A 12,174-nucleotide genomic window follows, 5' to 3' on the forward strand; every position below is an offset into this window, starting at 1 on the left:
TAATGTTAGTTTCCACCGGGCTGCTCTGGTCCGAGATTGGTTCAACAACCATAATCATTTCACAGTTTTATACCTGCCCCCTTACAGCCCCTTTCTAAATGTAATCGAGGAATTCTTTTCAGCGTGGCGGTGGAAAGTATATGATCGGCAACCACATGCCCGCATGACTCTTCTGCAAGCAATGGAAGAGGCATGTGGAGACATTGAGGTGGGATCAATCCAAGGGTGAATTCGGCACACAAGGCAATATTTTCCCCGATGCCTAGCCCGCGAGGACATTGCCTGTGATGTTGACGAGGTCTTGTGGCCAGATCCGAACAGAAGGCGTGATCCATAAGCCCCCCCGCCCCCAACCACACACACACACATGCACACACACACAAAACAAGTATATGTTTTTTCCCCCAATAGCAATTTATCCAGTAATTATTTAGTTTTTTTACTTTTGTTTTGTTGTTAAATTTGATGTTAAGAATTTCTGTAAGAATGTTATTTTTTTTGTAAATACTGTTTGATTACTGCAGAAATTCTACTTTTGAGTTTTACAGAAGACAATGACAATAAAATGACAATAAAAATAGAAACACAAAGACTGCAGTGTTTTATATAAAGCCCATCAGTGTGTTGCTGGTGATATGAAAGAGTCATTCAAATGTTGCTTGTGTGTATGGTTTTGTTGCAAGATTTTCATTTTTAGAAAGGAGTGTTAAGTTTTGATTGCAGTGTTTCATTTTGGCATATATGTGAGTTCTTAATCTCCAAGTGCTATGTCTGATTGGCTTGTGTGTTGAGTTTTGACCTAATGAGCCAAATTCTGCAAAAAGTGTGTAAGCAATAGGCAAAAACTGTAGGGTTAAGTGCCTTGCTCAAGGGCACATCGACAGATCTTTCACCTAGTCGGCTCGGGGATTAGAACCAGCGACCTCTCGGTTACTGGCACAATGCTCTTAACCACTAAGCTACCTGCCGCCCCACCTGTTAACCCTCTCAGCAGATTACTTTCACTGTAGAACATTGTATTGAAATGTAGATATAAGCCTATGAAAGACCAAAGAGCTTTAGATTTAGAACAACAGTGTTTACATGGTATATCCAAAAATGTACTATTATGAAAGAAGTGTTTGCCATTTGATGCAAATGCTTCATTCTGACATGTGTTTATGGCATTTTGAATGCAGTATTACAGTTTGAAGGAGATGTGAGGCATTTTGCATTTTGTGTGTGCAGTTTTGATAATTGTGTGTAGAGTTTTGAAAAAAGGAGACATCGTATTGAAAACGTGTGTAAGCATTTGGAAAAAACTGTAAGTGACTTCCTTTCCTTGTCTCCTTTCCCTGTCTACTCTCCTTCTTATAGAGACATGGACGATTATAACACTCTGTCCATTCCACTAAAACATAGCAGCACCTTGTTACCCCAGCTATACTTCCCCTTCCCCGCTTCATGTTATCAAGCCAAAGACCAGAGCCCCAAAACCAGACCACCCCCAGTCCAGCACAGCCAGCAATGCCGCCATCATCTAGTGGAGTTGCTCTGCCAACTTGGATGTCTGCCAAGTTCTACACATAGGTTTTGAAAACAGCTTGAATGTTTGGGGTTTGAACTACTTTCACAAAAATATCCAGGTAATTGGCATAGACTATTTATAGCCGCCATATGCCAAACTGAAAATGCGTCATATTGCCTGATTTGCCTCGTCTCAGCGCATGACAGAAATGATACAGTGTACAGTAGCCTACCAGTGTAAACAAGGTGAGGTGGATTTATCTTGAGTTTCAAGCTAAATAAAGGGAGCCTAACAAGGAAAGTTGCGTGGGTGATAAGAAGAATGCGTGATGGTGACGTCGGCAATGTTAAAGACACGATGGGTGATAGGTAAACAAACAGACGTCAAAGCAAATGTGCCCTGATGCCAAACATATAGACCTCCCTTTGATCCATTGTCAAGTTCAGATCGTGTACTCGAGCTACCTATTTTTACTTCAACGACTCAAGAATATCATCCAAAATCAGGACAAATTCGTTATTTTTCTTACCTTTGATAAGAATCTGGATTCTTCTTTCCCTTTCTCCTCATAGCGACGGAGGGGCACCAACAACTCGTCCTCACAACAGATTAAACTCACAGTACATCCCATATAGACGAATTCAGTGCACAATGATCCATTCAATTCAAAACAATGTCCTGATATATCGTTTAGCGTCTCTCCTCTCTATCCTTTCAAATCAAAGCTTACGGTCGCAGTTTCCAAAAGACAAACTGAAAACTCACGCAGGTGAGACAGGCGCGAGTAGGCTACAACTCGTGCTCCAGTCTTCTCAAAAAAGTAGCGCATTGAGAAAATACTCCGTTTTCCCGCTGAGATTTGGTGGATAAAATCCGTCGCCTACCTTTACCTACTCCACGCTGGTATGGAGTGGAGCAAAGGCACACGAAGTTGTGTTTGTAATTCAGCTCCCGTTCATTCCTCCCTCCCTCAGCCTCTCATAACCTGCCCAATACCACAACTTCCTACGACTGGTCCCCGTGTGGAACATAGGCATGCATTCTTCAAATGGATAGTGTTAAAATATGTTTAGCCTTGAAACTTGTGTGTTTATTAATGATGATGATGATGAATATTATTATTGACCTAATATTTAACTGTCGATGAACTACAGTACTTATAAACCCTATTGCAATCGACATATGTATATTGCCCTTTGTAGCTTTCCAGTCCTAAAGCTCAGAAAAAATATGTTGTTTATGCAGAATACCCTCCCCCCTCTACTAGAGGTCGACATGCCAGTCAGCAGGAGTTGTGAATCAATCCATACATTCTCAGGGGCCTTTGAGTTGTGTGATAAGAGAATAGAAATCTTGTGTTTTTTATTGACCACCTACAACATTATCCCTTGGATTCCATGTGCGCCCGAAATTTTCGATTTCCATTTTAGTCATTTAGCAGACGCGCTTATCCAGAGCGACTTGCCCAGGTCAAAAGTAGTGCGCTATGTACAGTAGTGTGTAGTGTACGATTTCAGACGAAGCCCGTGTGGTGTTGATGCTGCAACAGTCAGATAATAGTGAGACTGTTGGAGCCATCTGAACATTCTGTCCCCACACCCAGTTATGACGACTTAGAGAGAGTGCTTTACTGTGAGGTCATGACAGAAAAACAGACACAGACTGAGTGTGTGTGTGCCTGTGTGTGTGTGTTTTCCTTTATAGTGGTGTGTATGTGTGTGTGTATGTGAGCATATGCCTGCATCATGTGTGTGTTTGACCTAGTCTGCTGGCATCCTCGTGCTGATTGGTTCAAGGCTGATAAGGAAGTGCTTAAATAAAGACTTCCTCTAATTTAATTGATTTCTATTCCCATATTCTTTGAACTGATGTTCTCTACTCTGGCTTTCCGATCATGGCATATCAGCTGCACTTTATAGGGGTCAGAAATGACCAGGTATGTACTCAGAAATGACATGGTAAAATGATAAGTGCACAGTAATAACATACAGTCGTGGTCAAATGTTTTGAGAATGACACAAGTATTGGTCTTCACAAAGTTCGCTGCTTCAGTGTTATGAGATATTTTTGTCAGATGTTACTATGGTATACTGAAGTATAATTACAAGCATTCCATAAGTGTCAAAGGCTTTTATTGACAATTACATTTAGTTTATGCAAAGAGTCAATATTTGCACAGTGTTGACCCTTCTTTTTCAAGACCTCTGCAATCCGCCCTGGCATGCTGTCAATTAACTTCTGGGCCACATCCTGACTGATGGCAGCCCATTCTTGCATAATCAATGCTTGGAGTTTGTCAGAATTTGTGGGGTTTTGTTTGTCCACCCGCCTCTTGGGGATTGACCACAAGTTCTCAATGGGATTAAGGTGTTGGTACCATTCTTTATTCATGGCTGTGTTCTTAGGAAAAATTGTGAGTGAGCCCACTCCCTTGGCTGAGAAGCAACCCCACACATGAATGGTCTCAGGATGCTTTACTGTTGGCATGACACAGGACTGATGGTAGCGCTCACCTTGTCTTCTCCGGACAAGGTGTTTTCCGGATGCCCCAAACAATCGGAAAGGGCATTCATCAGAGAAAATGACTTTACCCCGGTCCTCAGCAGTCCAATCCCTGTACCTTTTGCAGAATATCAGTCTGTCCCTGATGTTTGTCCTGGAGAGAAGTGGCTTCTTTGCTGCCCTTCTTGACACCAGGCCATCCTCCAAAAGTATTCGCCTCACTGTGCGTGCAGATGCACTCACACCTGCCTGCTGCCATTCCTGAGCAAGCTCTGCACTGGTGGTGCCCCGATCCCAAAGCTGAATCAACTTTAGGAGACGGTCCTGGCGCTTGCTGGACCTTCTTCACAACAATTGAACCTCTCTCCTTGAAGTTCTTGGTGATCCGATAAATGGTTGATTTAGGTGCAATCTTACTAGCAGCAATATCCTTGCCTGTGAAGCCCTTTTTGTGCAAAGCAATGATGATGGCACGTGTTTCCTTGCAGGTAAACATGGTTAACAGAGGAAGAACAATGATTTCAAGCCCCACCCTCCTTTTAAAGCTTCCAGACTGTTATTCTAACTCAATCAGCATGACAGAGTGATCTCCAGCCTTGTCCTCGTCAACACTCTCACCTGTGTTAACGAGAGAATCACTGACATGATGGCAGCTGGTCCTTTTGTGTCAGGGCTGAAATGCAGTGGACATGTTTTGGGGGGATTAAGTTCATTTTCTTGGCAAAGAGTAACTTTGCAATTCATTGTAATTCATCTGATCACTCTTCATGACATTCTGGAGTATATGCAAATTGCCATCATCAAAACTGAGGCAGCAGATTTTGTGAAAATTAGTATTTGTGTCATTCTCAAAACTTTTGACGACGACTGTATTACCTACTTGTTTGTTTCTTTGGGATTCATCCCCAGTGCATGTTTAATTGAATTCCACCCATATGTTGTTTTGCTGGTCGGAATAGGAGGTTGCAGTTGCATCAGAGTGACCTCACCACGTTGCAGGGTTGGAGAATGCCTGTCTGGGCGGAGAAGTTAAGGATAAAGTGTTATGTTTGGTACCGAGCCTACTCCTATACATAGGCTTAAGGACCCCTCTCTGCTCCTGCTTAAAACCACACTTCTCATGTTTACAGCTCATTGGTCAAGCCTCACAAGTAACATAATCAAAACATTACATCACATACAGTCACACATACAGTGAGGGAAAAAAGTATTTGATCCCCTGCTGATTTTGTACGTTTGCCCACTGACAAAGACATGATCAGTCTATAATTTTAATGGTAGGTTTATTTGAACAGTGAGAGACAGAATAACAACAAAAAAATCCAGAAAAACACATGTCAAAAATGTTATAAATTGATTTGCATTTTAATGAGGGAAATAAGTATTTGACCCCTCTGCAAAACATGACTTAGTACTTGGTGGCAAAACCCTTCTTGGCAATCGCAGAGGTCAGACGTTTCTTGTAGTTGGCCACCAGGTTTGCACACATCTCAGGAGGGATTTTGTCCCACTCCTCTTTGAAGATCTTCTCCAAGTCATTAAGGTTTCGAGGCTGACGTTTGGCAACTCGAACCTTCAGCTCCCTCCACAGATTTTCTATGGGATTAAGGTCTGGAGACTGGCTAGGCCACTCCAGGACCTTAATGTGCTTCTTCTTGAGCCACTCATTTGTTGCCTTGGCCGTGTGTTTTGGGTCATTGTCATGCTGGAATACCCATCCACGACCCATTTTCAATGCCCTGGCTGAGGGAAGGAGGTTCTCACCCAAGATTTGAAGGTACATGGCCCCGTCCATCGTCCCTTTGATGCAGTGACGTTGTCCTGTCCCCTTAGCAGAAAAACACCCCCAAAGCATAATGTTTCCACCTCCATGTTTGACGGTGGGGATGGTGTTGTTGGGGTCATAGGCAGCATTCCTCCTCCTCCAAACACGGCGAGTTGAGTTGATGCCAAAGAGCTCGATTTTGGTCTCATCTGACCACAACACTTTCACCCAGTTCTCCTCTGACTCATTCAGATGTTCATTGGCAAACTTCAGACGGGCCTGTATATGTGCTTTCTTGAGTAGGGGGACCTTGCGGGCGCTGCAGGATTTCAGTCCTTCACGGCGTAGTGTGTTACCAATTGTTTTCTTGTTGACTATGGTCCCAGCTGCCTTGAGATCATTGACAAGATCCTCCCGTGTAGTTCTGGGCTGATTCCTCACCGTTCTCATGATCATTGCAACTCCACGAGGTGAGATCTTGCATGGAGCCCCAGGCCGAGGGAGATTGACAGTTATTTTGTGTTTCTTCCATTTGCGAATAATCGCACCAACTGTTGTCACCTTCTCACGAAGCTGCTTGGCGATGTTCTTGTAGCCCATTCCAGCCTTGTGTAGGTCTACAATCTTGTCCCTGACATCCTTGGAGATCTCTTTGGTCTTGGCCATGGTGGAGAGTTTGGAATCTGATTGATTGATTGCTTCTGTGGACAGGTGTCTTTTATACAGGTACCAAACTGAGATTAGGAGCACTCCCTTTAAGAGTGTGCCCCTAATCTCAGCACGTTACCTGTATAAAAGACACCTGGGAGCCAGAAATCTTTCTGATTGAGAGGGGGTCAAATACTTATTTCCCTCATTAAAATGCAAATCAATTTATAACATTTTTGACATGCGTGTTCCTGGATTTTTTTGTTGTTATTCTGTCTCTCACTGTTCAAATAAACCTACCATTAAAATTATAGACTGATCATTTCTTTGTCAGTGGGCAAACATACAAAATCAGCAGGGGATCAAATACTTTTTTCCCTCACTGTATGCACTCTCTCTCTCTCTCTCTCTCTCTCTCTCTCTCTCTCTCTCTCTCTCTCTCTCTCTCTCTTTCTCTCTTTCTCTCTCTCTCTCTCTCTCTCTCTCTCTTTCTCTCACATGCACGCACGCACGCACGCATGCACACACACACACACACACACACACACACACACACACATACAGCCACACACACACGCTGCTATTCCTTGTGCTCTGCTCACCAAGGAATAGCAGTGTTTGGAATGAGGCCTATAAAACACATCTGTCCAATCCCCGGAGGAAGATCAGGTTCATAATGAGGTTGTTATGCAGTTGTTATGGAGTATTATATCTGTGGGTCTCTCAGTCTCTCTGGGGGACTGGTTCAATGCCAAAACACCACTCACACAGAGAAGAAACAACTTTTCTATAATGTTTATTTGCTCTAACGTTTAATGTGATAATCACTGATAATTTAACTGTACGTTGACTACAGTAGCTGAGAACAAGCGTCTGTGCTAGTTGAAGAGGAATATGGAGCAGCTGGCAGAACGTACCATGTGTGAAATGGGTGTCTCACACACACACACACAGAGAGACACATCTACTCATGTTCAGCCACACATCTATTAATGTTCATCTGACACCCTGTTGTGCTGGGAGCATGTCCGGTGCATCAGCAGGGTGCCACACACACACACACACACACACACACACACACACACACACACACCTGACACTCCGTAGAGCAGGATTCCCCAACTGGCGGCCCGAGGTTGATTTTATTTGGCCCCCCAAGTGTTCTGAGCAAAAAAAAACTGTTTTGGACATAAAAGACTGTAAAAACACCATCAAATCCTAAGTATTCCCACGCATAATAGAAGTGATCGTATACAAATTTAAGCAAGGTTTGAAACGACTATGTTTTAGTCAAATATCATATCTGTTTGGGCTTTTTGCGGTCAATTTGCAGTCTACAAATTATTTGTAATTATGTTCCGGCCCCCTGACCATCCGCTCAAGAAAAAATCAGCCAGCAGCTGAATCTAGTTGATGATCCCTGCCATAGAGGCTAGAGTGTGTCTGGTCAGTCAGCAGGCTGTCCAGGGTTTATGACATGCTTGAGGCCACCCAAAGACCTTGGCACCTTGGGAAAGAACATGGAGGGTTCATATTTCGGTGGGGGTTTTTAATACACAAAAAAAAACGAGATGAGTGTGTTCAAAATTAGCATGGCTTGCGTCATGGACAAATGTTATTATGGCCTGATTCTGAATTTCCAATTAGTTCCAAAATGTATCTTGAAAAAGTGTCTCCAAGTCAATTTTGCCACTGCTCAATTGCATTGTCCAACTTTTGCAGCCAGAAGCAAGTGAAATGGCCACAGAAACAGACTATCCTTCCAAGCTATTAGGCTATCATCTTTCTAAAGCTCCCTTAAAGTTTTGGGGCGACCCGACCACAATTCACATAGAAATGTTAGTTATAGATCTGTCATTCTCATTAAAAGCAAGTCTAAGAAGAGGTAGATCTGTTCTATGTGCGCTATTTTCTATGCTTCCCATTCTTATGTTTTGTTTTTTTGCGTCTTTTACTTTCGGTTTTGTACAATAGCTTGAAAAAGATGAAAATACAATATTTGTGGTTATGGAAAATATATTAGGCAAACTATTAGAATTTTATCAACCAGGAAATGGCGGAGCATCTTTAAGTCCCTTGGAGAGCATGTAGGTGATGAGTGCTGCGTTGTGTTGGGGTCAGGACCCTCTCTGTCAGTGGGAATCATCCCTCCCCCAGGGGGCACCTATTTGATTATTATAGGGGTCAGGGGTCAGGCCCAGGAATTAGTCATGGATGTGTTACACAATGCTACAGAACTGTGTGTGAGGTAGAGGTGGAATACCCTCGGTACCTCCCACACTGACAGTGTAAAGAAACGGTGGCCACCTGCTCCAAGCCTGTAGTGTTGGACTAGAAGTATTGTACAGGGGATGAGAGAGATAGTGATTTTTTTAAAGGACGACAAGAGAACTTTTGTTTTGTCTCTCTCACCCTCCCTCTCTTAATTGGGGAGAACGGGCTCGTGGTAATGACTGGAGCGGAATCGGTGGAATGGTATCAAATACATAACACATGGTTTCCAGGTGTTTGATACCATTCCATTTGCTCTGTTCCAGCAATTATTATGAGACGTTCTCCCCTCAGCAGCCTCCACTGAAGCCCTCCTCTCCAATTGATTGTTTTCATTTTGATCTGCAGTTTTGAAGTTATTCCTGACACTCCGAAAGAAATTGTAACATGTCTGTGACTTTAGTTTTTGACAACTTTAGAAGTTAGTTCCAGATCAAGAACTGAAAGACAGGGCATTCTTCCCTGAGGACAAATCCTCAACTCCATACCCAAAACATTATTTTACTGTGCTAAGGTTAGCTTTCTGAGTTTGTGTAAACACGTCATCCAAACAGAAGAACAGGTCCAATATCATAACTGTGACATACTCTGGGCAGTTGTCAAATAGTAGTGACCTCTTTATGGCTGTCTTCACCAGCTAGCTAATCAGGAGGGCTATGGTGCAGAGCCAGAGCTGGTCTCCCCATTCAGACCCATGTAATGACTGCCCTCTGCTGGTGAATGGGTGTAATAGTCGTTTGGTAATAACAGATCGAAAGTACAGTATCTATGGGTAATAAACCGGCTGTAGGCTCTTCATAATACCAACCACTAGAGGGGAGCCAAGTGTAGCCTTTTGAACCATGTTTGGTGAGATAGCTTGCCTGAGACCTAAAATACATCTGCCAGCCCCTGACTGGAAGGTACCTTCTGTTCTTGGTACAGTTGACTCTGGAGTGTTGAAAGAATTGGAACTAGTTGGTCACATCACAGTTTAGTTTATTGAGTCATTATTCCCTTTGAGGAAATGTGTCTTGCGTCGATCTAATCAAGCAGCTTTGGACAAACAACAACAGCACAGGGTATTTATTAGCTAACACAACAGACAACAGAGGGCATTATATACATGTACAGACAACAGGGGCAATGGTATATGGAGGGACATTAAAAAACACATAAATATAGGGTCTGAGTCTGCAGTCTGATAGTGCCAGCACATATTCAGTGTCAGGCTAGGAATGTTAGGTTACAATATGTTACACAGGGACAATCTTATAAGTTATTCAAAGCAGGGGTTCATTCCATTTCAATTCCAATCAGTTCAGAAAGTGAACCAAACTCCAATTAAGATTTTAAAAATGTCCTCATTGAAAAGCATTGAAGATAATTTGAATTTGAATTTTAGAGTACTTCCTCAAATGACTGGAATTAAAATGGAATTGAAATCAACCCTGATTCAAAGTAATGTGGGGACAACCTGCCAGATCAATCATAACAGTCCATTCCCTTCTGAGGTCTGGGATGTGGACCTGCTGTATCGAGACACCGACCCCCCTCTCTGGTCCCTGTGACTTCCTGACCAGGGCACCCAGGTTTCTCCTGAACTTCTCCCCCCACAAAGGCATACAGCACTGGGTTAACACAGCTGTGGAGCAGGGCCAGGCTGTGGGTGACCTGGAGGGCCAGGTCCACCCTGTTCCTGTCAGCACAGTCGAAGGGCACCAGCTTGGCCCTCATCAGGGTGTCGGCCATTACCGTCAAGTGGAACGGCGTCCAGCACAGGAGGAAGGCGATCACCACGGCAACGATGACCCGCATGGCCCTGTGCTTCTGGAAGCCGCGCGTCCGCAGCAACCGGGCCACGGTAACACTGTAGCACGCCACCATGATGACTAGTGGGAGCAGGAACCCTATGATGTGGCGTAAGCCGCGCGTAGCGAGCCGCCAGTGGGTGGCGCTGCCAAGGTCGAAGCGCTCAGCGCACTTTGTCGGACCACCGCCGGAGGGCGTGAAGGCGTCGTTGAAGAGGGCGGGGAGAGAGAGGGCGCCCCCCAGAGCCCAGATGAAGGTGCAGGCGACCCAGCTGCAGGCCCTGCGGCGGTCCTTACGGGACTTGGCAGAGCGAACGATCACCAGGTAGCGGTCGACACTGATACACACCAGGAACAGGATGCTGGTGTAGAAGCTAGTCTCCATAACCAGGCTGAGGAACTTACACAGGAAGTCACCAAAGATCCAGCCGTGGAGCATGGCAGCAGCCCAGAAGGGCAGGATCAGAGCCAGCAGCCCGTCGGCTACCGTCAGGTGAAACAGGTAGACGTCGGATGGGGTCAGGGACTGGTGACTGGAGCCAATCACTAGCCCCACAAGTAGGTTACCAGGAACAGCCAATAGGAAGATGGCGATGTGAAGGACACACAGGGATATGACGGCACTGGTATACAGGGGCTGAGCTGCACAGGAGAAGGTGTTAGAGTTCAGGACAAAGGAGGTGATGTTGATGTAATAGGAGTCGTTGGGTGAATCGTAATAATAGTCCAGGATGTATGATTCTTTTAGCTCTATTGGAGATGGGGAAAACAGTGGTCAGTGGGGATCTTTTATGATTTGATCACTTCGCCTTATAATGTTATTCTATCTAAAGCTTCTCATACAGTCAACAGATATTCTGTACATTTCTTTCTACCCATCCATCAACCCATCAGCCATCCACCCACCCAACCTCATTCATCCATCCATCCATCCACCCACCCACCCAAACCCATCCATCCACCCACCCAAACCCATCCATCGATCCATCCACCCAAACCCATCCATCCATCCAAACCCATCCATCTACCCAAACCCATCCACCCACCTATCCACCCAAACCCATCCATCCATCCATCCAAACCCATCATCCACTCAAACCTATCCATCCATCCACCCACCTGTTAGATTAATTTGGATTTTAAGAATAATGACTAAAGAATTTCACCCCAAACACAGTATAAATGTTAGAATTATCATGTAGTGTCAACCCACTAACAGAGGGGGCGTTACTAACCATTCAAGGGGGAAGGCGGGAACTGTTTAAGAAAGCCACCTAAAGGTGGGAGGAGCATAGTGTCTTTGTTTGTCAAGGGGTATAAAAAACAGGATATTTGTGTTTTTGAGCAGAGCTCTCCTTGAATAAAATTTACTGATAATTACTTGTGGATTGTGGACCTTGAATCATTGATGATTAAAACCAGAGCTTTACAACCTCTGGTAATGATTCAAGCTTAGGTCGAATTAGAGATAGAAATTCACATGACAGATTGGTCCTTCTGAGCGGAGCTTTAATACATCTTTATCGTTCTAAAGACACCGAAATCCGTGCACGGCCGGGTAATTACATCCGTGAAGAATAGTCCTGGCCTTCGACGTTAAGGTTATAAGACAGGCCGGTGATTACTCTTTATGAACGATAAAGACGTTAACAAGTTTGAAAAAGCATTTTAATCCAGACTGCGAGGAAAAG

General features: G+C 44.2%; 1 pseudogene; it reads right to left on the minus strand.

Moving 5' to 3' along the window:
* Positions 1 to 9,660: 9,660 nt before the first annotated feature.
* LOC121562481 lies at positions 9,661 to 11,252 on the minus strand (annotated as a pseudogene).
* Positions 11,253 to 12,174: the final 922 nt, after the last annotated feature.

This window comes from Coregonus clupeaformis, chromosome 9, assembly GCF_020615455.1.
Source record: "Coregonus clupeaformis isolate EN_2021a chromosome 9, ASM2061545v1, whole genome shotgun sequence".
NCBI classification, from domain to species: domain Eukaryota; kingdom Metazoa; phylum Chordata; class Actinopteri; order Salmoniformes; family Salmonidae; genus Coregonus; species Coregonus clupeaformis.